The sequence below is a fragment of the Amblyomma americanum genome, chromosome 2, assembly GCF_052857255.1.
Source record: "Amblyomma americanum isolate KBUSLIRL-KWMA chromosome 2, ASM5285725v1, whole genome shotgun sequence".
In the NCBI taxonomy this organism is placed as follows: domain Eukaryota; kingdom Metazoa; phylum Arthropoda; class Arachnida; order Ixodida; family Ixodidae; genus Amblyomma; species Amblyomma americanum.
Genome location: NC_135498.1, coordinates 29,211,814 through 29,223,788, shown reverse-complemented (window position 1 = coordinate 29,223,788; position 11,975 = coordinate 29,211,814).

The following is an 11,975-nucleotide window of genomic DNA, read 5'->3' as shown; positions in this document are numbered from 1 at the left end:
TCTGTTCTGCACACAAAGCTCTGCTTAGAGTGTCTTAGGAGACCAAATGAATGAAAAATAATCGTTTAGACTCACCGTAAGCAGACGATTAAGTTGGATTTCGATGAAACCGCAATCAAGATTACGCCGTCGATGGCCGACAACACGGACACATCCGTGCACACTGTTGTTTGCAGCCCGAATGATTTTCCGCCGTCTCGCGGTAAAATGGGTAAAACGTGAAAGAAACACCCATTTCATGGTCGTATCTTTAGCGCTCGCACTTTTGCCGTGTGTAGCTTGTTGACATGGTGTCCAAGACCACAGAGGCATTTGGTTTATAAGCCTAAATTCTCCACTCGCACTTTAAAAACCTTATTGTTTTCGCGAAAGTAAAACCGAAACCTTTCTTCTTTGTCCACAGTGCCGCATCTCCCACCGAATAGCATGTGGCCCACTTTTCGAATAATAAATAAAAAAAATTGTATAGCATAACGTCTTTTTTACGCGTGTTCGTATATTGAGAAGTGGTATGGGCGGCATCAGCGTGTCATTGGCTCCGAAGCAGCAGGTGTATGGGGAAGAACGAAAAAATACTGCGTTTCTGATTATTGCGTCGCAGCATTTTATCACGTAAATGCAAACTGCAAAGCTATAAATGGCAGATGTTAATTGCGCAGAATACCATGCTCTTTGAGACTCTTCTGACAGTGTTTCTAAGAGATGGGCACATCTCTCCATTCTCTAATACCTCTTTCCCCCTTTATTATCAGGACACTTTAAAGAGAAATGTAGAATAATAATAATAATAATAATTGGTTTTTTGGGGAAAGGAAATGGCGCAGTATCTGTCTCATATATCGTTGGACACCTGAAACGCGCCGTAAGGGAAGGGATAAAGGAGGGAGTGAAAGAAGAAAGGAAGAAAGAGGTGCCGTAGTGGAGGGCTCCGGAATAATTTCGACCACCTGGCGATCTTTAACGTGCACTGACATCGCACAGCACACGGGCGCCTTAGAGTTTTTCCTCCATAAAAACGCAGCCGCCGCGGTCGGGTTCGAACCCGGGAACTCCGGATCAGTAGTCGAGCGGCCAAACCACTGAGCCACCGCGGCGGGGCGAAATGTAGAATCGCTAATGGAATGTTTCTGAATTAAGCGCACTGGACAGTAACGATAAAAATGGAATGGAACAGTCTCGAGTGATTCCTTTAGGGGGCGTGTTCGTTTGATGCAGTACGATTGGCGGGCACCCTTACTTCAGGAATGGCTGCCTTTCCTCGCTTTAACTGCTAGCACAAAATACTCTTGGATTGCATTCACAATATACGTCACGGTGTAACGAAAACGAGCTTTTTCAAGGATCCTAAAAACAATATGCAGGAGTACGTTGCATTTGCCTCACATAATATTTTTCTAATTCCCAATATAGCGAAGGTGGAGGACGCTAGCCATAGTTGCAGTCACCCGATGCGGGTCACCTTAGCCAGCTCAGTCACCTCAATTTGTCATAGTTCTGGACTTAGCCGAAAGGCAGTGTATAGGCTGTCAGATAAAAAGAAACTAGGATTGTTATAGACTGGTCTTTAGAATATAGACTATCTGTAGTCTGTAGATAGTCCACATGCCCTCTATAGACAAAAGGAAGTTAAGGTGGTCATACTTTAGTCTGTAGATAGCCTATAAACTGCCTGTAGACTAAAGGAAACGAAGACGTTTAAAGAATTTGTGAATAGTGTATAGACCATCTATAGAAGAATACAATTAAGGCAATTATATTTTAGCCTGTAGATGGTCTATAAACAAAAGTAAAATAAGGCGGTTATAGCTTTATAAATGGTCTATAGACCTTCTACAGAAAAAAAGAAAATTAATGCCGTTATAAACTTCAGTCTATATATTGTCTATAGAAAAGGAGATTAAGGTAGAAATAGACTTAAGCCTGTAGATGGTCTATAGATAAAAAGAAAATTCAGGTGGTTCTAGATATTAGTCTATACGTAGTCTGTCGACATAGGTAGTCTATAGGCAAATGAAATTTAACGTTAGCTGTTATATACTTTAGTTTATAGATAGTTTATAGACGCCTACAGACAAAAGGAAATTAAGGCGGTTGTGGACTTTGGTCTATAGATAGCCAGCAGACCGTCTACAGACAAAAGGCTGGTCTGTAGGTTGTCTATAGACTGTCTGTAGGCCAAAGGAAGTCAAAAGGATGGCTATAGGGTCTATAAAATTTCTGTAGAAAGTCTATAGACCATTTTTATAATGGGCGTATCCTAAGCGTATCAAAATCGGAACTAAGAACAAACCAAAGACAAACAAACATAAAAACCAAGCCAAACCGTGCTTTTGTACGTCTAACACGGTTCACCCTTAGTTGAAACCCTGCAATTTTTTTTTTTTTTTGCTGAGCACAATATTCGAGGGACAATTTCGAAATATTCGAATAAGTTCGGCTTCTTCGCCCTTGTGCCCCGCTTCACGTTTACCGCGGTCTCCAGGCGATGTTCGCCTTAATTTCCCGCCAATGAAAAGCATTCAGTAACAATATCTGGAAAGTAGAGCAAGGTGGGCGAGGCTGCGCACCCATACCGACAGAAACCAAAACGACCGCGTTCGCGTTGCATTCGCAGGTCACGATACAAGTCACAGTTCTCTCGGTAACGTGCATGTGCCAAACAGGCCGCCAGCAGCAGCACTGAATATTGAATAAAACGATATTTAACATACAACACAAAGAAAACAAGAGGATTAAGTTAATAAAAAGATTTCAGTAGTGCTTTATGTGCTGGAGAATTTATTTAAGAATTGCCTCGCTCACGACTTCTTGTGGCACATCTTGATTGATGAAGAGCCCACCACTGAGCGCCCCACAGCAGAAATGATCGACAAGTCACTGTCTAAAAGGGCTCGGGAGGCTCGTTTTCATTATTCCCGCATCGGCTTAATTACCTGCCTATTATCAACCCGGCCAACGAGATTAGTGCACCCATGCTGCCTTGGATGAGGCCAATACAAGTTGCACACTACCAGGAGTTACAGCTTTCTAGTTCATATATCCGATAGGGCTCAGGCCAACCTGGGAAACCTGGGCGTCTGGGGAGAAAAGTGACGGTGCTAGTGACCTCTGAAATCTTTGCTCAAAGACCTGCGTTTTACCCTCTCACTCAATGCATATAGAAGTCGAGATAAAACAATTCTGTCGACGAACCATCTGGAAACACCCAAATAGTATACTAGCGCGACAACAGCGGGTTTCTATCAAGAGCACCTGCGACATCAGAGCGTTTCTTCCACGCGTATTTGCGATGTGGGTTTGTGTCAAGAGCATCTTCTACGTCAAAACCTGCGATCTGTGCCGATATCGAAGCAACAGTGTGGAAGCCGGAACGGTATGGTAGCGTTTGTCGCTAAACATCGGTGTTTTGTTGGTTTGGTTTATGGTGCTTTAATATCCCAGAGCGAATCAGGCTATGATGGACGCCGTAGTGAAAGGCTCCGGAAATTTCGACCACCTGGGGTTCTTTAACGGGCACTGACATCGCACAGTACACGGGCCTCTAGAATTTCGCCTCCAACGAAATTCAACCGCCGCGGCCGGAATCGAACACGCGTCTTTCGGGTCAGCAGCCGAGCGCCATAACCACTGAGCCTCCACGGCGGCATTGGTGTTTTGTGTTTTCACACCATACAAAGAAGGGAAGTGGATCACTAACACCTCGAAGCTTCCGTACAAAAGAGCCAGCTGAAATTGTAAGTTAAAGCGAGAGCGGATGCCAATTTGGGAAAGTCGAAGAACTCCACATCCGCAGGCACCTGCGGTAGGCAGGGTGGTCACTGAACAAAATTTTAATTGAAACTCTAATCAAATTATGTTCTAATGATGCTCGAACGTCAGATTGAAATATGTATTAAGTGATGTGTCCTTTTCTGTTGTCTTCTGTGATATGCAGAAAAAATTTGAGAACGATTTTTTAATGTTACTGTTTTTGCAGCAGAAAAATATCTTATCATTTATCTGAAATCCCCTTCGAATTCTTTTGCTGTGCACACATAGAGCCTACCAACGCCAATTCAAACCCACTGGCACATACCACATACGAAGAGGGGTCAATGGCAACAAAGGAATGAAGAGAATTCCTTTGTTGCCACTGAGCCCCCCCCCCCCCCCCCCCCCACTCGCTTTCCGAAGATTGCCTTCTGCTGTCGACACTTGCGCACTGGGTCGGTTTCGATAGCAGAAGGGTTTCGTCAGGTGGGGCCTCAATGCAGAGCGCAAGCTACGGAACACACGAAGGGGGGGGGGGGGGCTACAAATCAGGATAGGGTGAACACCTAAAAGCGCACTATCTACGTCAACGGAAGTGGGTTATCTTATTTGCTCAATACAACGCTCTCCGTGCGTGATATCCGAAACTATATGGGGTGCAGGACGAAGCACACAAAGCATGCTATCTACTTCCACCAAGGTGCCTTATCTTCTTTGTTCTAGATTCCCGAAATCCAAGGTGACGTGCTCGATGAACGCATTGTTTCCATTTTCCTAGAATAAAGGCAATACGTGAAGTGGATCCGATAATAGCAAGAGTTATAACAACCACATTTTTCGAGTTCACCTAGCCAGCATAGCGAAATCGTCGCTTGCGCAGAGGTGCCAGTGAAGTAATACTTATTTAGGGTGGACACGTTTGGGCCAGGTCGCCGTTTGACCGTCCATAACATATACCCGCTCTGTTTTCTTGTCCTTTTTTCTTTTCATTTTTCTTTCTCGAGGCCCGGTACTGAAGCATACGGTACAAACAAGCGAAACCGTTACAACATCCAGTTTGTAACATCCGTTACAAAATCCACACTAAAATACTTTGTTTAGATCCCTCTTCCCCGTGGCCGCGGCATTCAACCGGCGATAAGTATATAGTTATACAGCGTCAAGGATGCTGCGTTCCGGCTCCGACTGAGTGCGGCAAATAAAAAGTGTAACTTAATGCGCACGTTTCACCGAAAACGGGTAATACAAACGCTACTATAGTGGGCAGTAATAATAGTTATACAGTGCACATAATTACATAAGTAAAACATGCAAACTTAAAAAAAGAATTGCATCCGTACGATGTCAACGACACTGACAACGACAGCTGTAGTTGATGACCACAACTTTGGACCAGGGATGACCACGCTGGCGTGCTTACTGAGACGAAGACAGGTAATGGGGGGGAGGGGGGGGGGGGAGGCTTCCGGGCAATGAGCGAAATTTTCTGGCATGCAGAATCGAGCGACGAGACAAGCAACACCTAGCGCGACGTCGCCACTCGTCGCATGCCACCTTCGCTTGGATCCCTACGCGAAATTTCGCGCACATGGAGCTCAGCCTTTATAAGCATAACAGTAAACTTTGGGTAATTTTTTTTACTAAGCGGCATGGAATTCATTGCACTTTTACTTGCACGGCTCGTCTTTCTCCAGGCAACTGCATCCTTTCCTGCTGAAATTATAGTAATACTAGTGTCTGGTCATCGCTACAGGATGAGTTTGCATAATGAACGCCCGCTACCCGCTACACAATGAACGGCTTGGCTTACACGCCTAAAATTCTCCAAGTTGTGATACGTGCAACTCTTTCGGAAGCATTTTAGTTAAGTTACGCTTTATCTTTCATGTCTAAAACAGTTTCAGGAGTTAAAACTTGCCGATACATTGGATCCATGGGCCGTGCCAGTGACGCAAGGCTGGTTCGACTCAGCCTGTATCGTAAATTACACTGCATCATTCCGGATCTCCGCAGCACATCGCTCTTAGCTCGAGTCAGAACAGTCCACCGTATCTTTAGCTTCCTCATACTCGGCATTTTCACGGATAAACTGCAGCCTGCATTAAATGATTTCTACTAACTGCAATAGCTGATTGGAAACAAGCATGTTCCCTTGTAAATAAGTTGGATGCTGTTAGTTGTACATTCAGGCTGTGACTACTCGATCATTTAGCGAATAAATAATACAAAATTTCTGCTTCGGCTCGTTGGTTCAATATGTATACTATTTTTTTCTTGATTATTGCATTGTATTGCACTGTATCGTACTGTATCTGGATTGCATTGGTTGCTTTCTACTGCAATAGCCTCATTACAATGTGTCCTTTTTTATGCTATCTTGTTCTCATCGTTTACGTAATTCGACAATAGTGGCAATGAGCTGTCAAATAAATAAAAATAATTATAGTTATTCGTCGAGAGAGTTTTCGGCGACTTCGAGAGCTCAGGTGGAGAATGAGCCTGTGAGAATAAAGGCAGGGGCTCTGCCTCGTAGAAGAATAACATTTAGCAGCCGAAAAAAGACGAGGGACAAGAGGAGAACCTACACAGGACAAGGCTGGACCAAACTGTACTTGGGACCCTTGGACAGCAGCGCTTCGACGTTCTTGGGACACGCAGGTGAATTGGCCAAGGTTCAGTAGATAATCCCAATGAGGTATTTGCGCGGGGAAGAATAGGCGGAAGAAGACTAATTAAATCAATATAAAAACTAGAACAGTCAAATGAATTAAAGAAATATGAATTACAAGGAATAGAATCGAGCATTTTTGGACATGCAACAAAATTTTGTATACAGCTAACAAGGTAATAGATCAGTTGCACTTATGTAATCATGAAGGCAGCCGGAGACACTGCTTAACGGGAATCCCTTTGCGCTGGTTCAGCGGTCTCTTCTTTCTCGGTAGCCTCACGAGACACTGGTTCCAGTGGCGCTCGGTGAGGCGTGCTACTAGCCGACATGAGTCCTGGTAACGTCTCTCTTCAGCCCAGGCCGCAGCGCCAGAAGTCGTCACAACTACGAGCCAATCACGCAGGTTCCTAAGCTGCCTCCAGCATTCCGACTTGAGGATTCGGCATATTCGTCACCAGTGGCCCGTCGATGGCTCCAGTAAGCCGAAAAGTCCAGTCACGTCAGGCGGAGGGACATTGTTTTGTTTTTGATGCAGTACGTCAAGTACCGCGCACGGTAGGTTGTGTGCGCGGTACCTGACGTACTGCACGTACTTGACACCCTAATTCTGAAAAGCGTTAGCAGCCCACATGAGATTACTTAATGGGTTTTATACGACTGATAAAATTTTAGCGCACTGCTTTTTCACTCATGAGTTGCAGGTTGCGGCTGTCCGCCGTGACAATTAGCTCTAGGAGTGCGAAAGAAATTTGCCTCCAAAACGGTTGCATGGAGGCTGGCGAATTTTGCAGCGAAATTGAACCTTCACGGGCTCAGTATTCGCTTCGGACAACTTAATTCCTGTTTGTATGAAGTGTGCAACGGTCATTTCATGCGACCCCGTGCACTGAAGTTTTGCCGTGGGAGGTTAACGTACAACCTTTGTCCGTAAAGTTTCGATACTCATTTATTTTCTTCTCTAGAAATGATGCCCCAGAACAAATGTTGATGCGCTTCTGTAGCGCCATCTTTTCAGGCTAACCTGAGCTATTTATGTTAATTGCTGTTGCAACCGCTAGACGGCACTACATGTAGAAAAATACGCTGTCACTAGTCGTCTGCGCATTCTATTGTGAGTGAATGGGGAGAGGTGGACGTCCACCTCGAACAGCGTGTAAACATAAAATACTGTGTGAAGCTCGGCAAGACAGCCACACAGACGTATGAGCTCCTTCGTGACGCTTACAGCAACGAGACATTATCGCGGGCGCGAGTTTTCGAGTGGCACAAGAGGTTCGTTTCGGGGAGAACGTCGGTGGAAGACGACATAAGACAGGGGCGCCCTTCAATCTCACGGAATTAAAACAACGTGGCTCGGATCAGGGAAATCGTACAGCAAGACCGCCCCATTAAAGTCAGCATGCTATCAGATGCTCTCGACATTAGTAAGACAACATGCCACCAAATTTTGCGTGAGAACTTGGGGAAACGAAAGCTGAATGCCGGACTTGTGCCGCACTCCCTCACACAGGACAGAAGGACACGCGGTCATCAGTGAGCGCTGAGTTGCTCTCCGAGGCAGAGAAGGATGCTGCATTCGTCGACAGCATCATTGCTGAAGACGAAACATGGTGTTTTCAATACGATCCTCAAACAAAGAGGCAGAGCGCCGAATGGAGGTCCACAAGGTCTCCGGCGTCGAGAAAGGTGCGGCGACAGAAAACCAATACAAAGACGATGCTGATAGTTTTTTTCGATGCAAGAGGTGTCATACACCACGAGTTCGTCCCACGGGGGCAGACGGTGAATAAGGAGTTTTATATCCGCGTGCTCCAACACATGCGTGATGCACTGTGGCGCCGTCGCCCTGACTTATAGGCATCTGGACAATGGAGCCTTCTCCACGATAACGCAAGACCGCACACTGCTCTCAGCGTGACAAAATTTCTCGCCGAGCACAGCATCACTGTACTTCCCCATCCGCCATACTCGCCTGACCTCTCCTCATGCGATTTTTTCCTGTTTCCTCGTGTGAAGAGAGTCCTAAAGGTCGCTGGCTCGGGAGCGTAGAGGCCGTTCAAGACGCCGCAACAAAGAAGCTGACAGCCCTCCCGAAAGAAGCGTTTTTCAGCTGTTTCCAAGCCCTCAAGAAGCGTTGGAAGCCGTGTATAGACTGCAAGGGAGACTATTTCGAAGAGGTGCAGCACCAATGATTTCAATGCTGAACGCATTTTTTTAATGGACTCAGTCTTGGAACTTTACGGACAAAGGATGCCGCTCAGCCATATTGCAGCAGATGTGATTTGGAAACTTAAAGCAACGTCGCTCATGTGGATTTTGATATTCCATTCTAGTCAGCCTTATTTAGTCATACTCTGTTCTGCCTCCCATATCTCCTCGTTCGCATGAAAGGGAGAGGAGAAACCAGGGAATGAAGAGCGTGCAAGTGGAGCATAATGGAGGGTGCACGACGCCCCAAACCATGGTACCGGGGGCCTGAGACCCTGGTGAAGTCTCACGGCTTTTCGTACGTTTCTTGGGAGCCGGGACTGCTTCAGAAACTAAATTCACGAATGCTGCCAATTTTGCGAAATATTAGAATACTATCCTTATTTTAAACATCTGTGGCGAAGCGCTCTTCTGCTTTTTCAGACGTAATCCGATTCCTTTATCCGCTGTAGTGAGGGTTTCACTCTATTTCTCTCTTTCCCTTGCAAGTCCGAGGTGGACCATCAAGGTGACTGCGATGGACAAGAGTGCCAAACGTGAATATAGAAATAACACAGGTTTTGGAACTTACTTTCACATCAATCTGCGTGACGAAAGTGGAGACATACACGCCTTGGCTTTCAGTGAGCATTGTGTCCGATTCTTCGATGAATTTGAAGAGAGCAAGGTAAGCTGAACTGCCTTGCGCCGGGAAGTTCAATGCATGAAATGAGCCGGAAGCCAGAAGCAGGACACGTAGAGTTGCTTCGTTCGGTGTTTTAGCGTTGGCGTCGCTTGAAGAGCAGCACGCCCACTTTCGAAGTGAAAATTTCGCTGCATGTCCAGCTGCTTAAAGTGGTTAGTAAACGTTACGCGATAGCGTATACAGCTCGTTTGGTCGAAAAGCCGTCGGTGTAGTACTGGTCGGCACCGCGTGTCGGAAATAATCGAAGGCGTTCTAGCGATTGATGATTGATTGGTGTGTGATAGGCGATAATCAGTTGATGAAATAGTTGTAATTAATTAGTTAAAGAAATTAAAAATGAAAAACATTTAAAAAATGGGGTTCAGAGGTGTTAAAATGCACAGAATGAAAAATCAATGCTTGATGATTTTAATTAAGAAAGTTCAGAGTGTGTAATTGATCATTTAATTGAAACAATTGAAAAAAAAAGAAAAATGCGTTCAAAGGTGTCAAAATGTTCAGAATGGTAAGCCTAACCTACTACGCTATCGCGTCATACCCTGAAGGCGCAACCTAAGTGTCCTCTCCAATTTTGATTAATATTTTGAATACTATCAGTTTGTTTAATAGTATTTTGAATAGTATCAGTATTTTGAATAGTATCAGTATGAATAGTATTTTGAATAGTATCAGTAACTGCAAACTACGCCGTTCGCTAATAACGAGAGTTTAGTTGCCGTTTCAGAAAAGCGGACCAAGTAATGACTTTTTTTCACCACTGGCTCTTGTTGGTTGTGACGCTGTATACTGCATTCACACCAGAAATCGAACTTGCCATTCGTCGCCCTGAAAAAGTGATCGAGTTTCTGTACGAATGTTAGCTTGTTTCTCCCTCTTCTGTTCTTCAAGTGCATCGACGGGATGTGTTCTACAGACGACGAACAGCCCCTTAATGCCCATAAAGTGTCCCTGCAAGAGACAGCATGTTATGTGTAGCACACCTCCTAATCATTTAGTAGCTGTCACGGCACCAGTACCATGCGAGGTGAAAGGCAAATAAACGACAAAGTAGCTGAACGTTTCTTGTCAGGTCGTTTCACCTAAAGAGAAAAGACTAATGAGACCGTCTTGTATCCGCTTTCGTCTGCTTGCTCGTCTTTTGTGCTTGTCTCATCTTCGCTGCTCGATACAGGATGCTTGACTAACAAGCTCGCCAAAACGTTCTGGCGTAATGAGAGCGCCAATTTTTCGTTGCAGGTGTATGAAATTTCGGACGGCAAAGTCCAGGAGGCCAAACGTGACTTCATTTACGGCACCACTAAATACCAGGTCGTTTTTGGCTCGGTGACCAAAGTCAGGCTCTGCAACGGTAAGCTGATCGTTGCTCAACAGTATAGTTCAACTCTCTGCCCGTTTTGTGTTCCCTGTCAGTGAGCAATGGGACAGTGCCATCGGTGAGCTCGCCGTCTGTTCGCTTATTTGGAGATCGAAATTGATGGCATAACTACAAGACAACTAGCTTTACGACTATCGGCAACTTTCGCTGTCAGCTAATTTTACACTGCTAGTTACCTTAGCTTTTTTTTCCTGGCTTTCGCGCATTCGTCCGTGTCCGTATCTAACCATACATCTTGTGCCTCGCAGCACCTTCTCCGCTATTAGCTGTAGCGCGTTCACCCATGATCACGTGACCGCTCCGCGCACAAAACCCGTGCACCCAAAAATTTGCTGCCATGTGCAATATGGTTAAGGGAAGGTGGAATACAGCATCAAGCATGTAGACAGGCTCGTTCCGTGCAAAAGTGGGATTGATTATCGAATACCTCTGCCCTGTGGCAAGTACTGCATAGGACAAACCGGACGTTGCATTAGCGTCAGACTACATTGCAAGAGCACCACCATTGCAAGAGCACCCCCGCATTGGCGGGGGTTGGGGAACTGGCCGACCACTGTCGCCACTGCCATGGCTGCACGCCTCGGTTTGTAGTAGTAATTAGTTTTATTAAAAATAATAATAAAAAGGAAGGAGAAGATTTTTTGCTAGCCCCGTCATCTGCCATCCATACTGAAGCACCTGATCTGGGGCCACGGAAATAAGGGATAGCTGGCAAAATGGCGAAATGAAATGAAAGAGGAGAGGGGACAGGAAGAAAGGATGGAGGGGGGCAGGCAGAGGGGTAATGTACACAAAAACTATTTGCACAATAATAAATATATACAGGTTGACCGCGAGATATTATCATGAACAAGGGATAAAAACAAATGCGCACAACACTATGCCTCGGTTCCGCGAAACGAGAATTTCGAAAACGTTTGCGTCCCAAATTAGCCGAGAAATTTTCGAAGCATGCCGTATAAAGAAAGAATTTGGCTTGTGCGTCCGCAAAGCATATCAGTCTCGCTAACTAAAAAAAAAAGATATCATAACTAGACGAAATTCTGTGCCACACACGCCAACATGACAGTGTTTTGTGGTGATTGTCAGCTTTCTGCTGCGATTACGACGAATGTATAAATGTGACATGTCTCTGTAGTAGAACTCAGTTGAATTTCCGCGCTCCTCCTTCTTCGTCTTAAAACATGACACATACCCACGCGGGGGAATTGGCCAAGGTGTAGTGGCATAAACAATGAAATTTCCATAGCATATTACGACAAAATGTACCAATAAAAAACGACAGA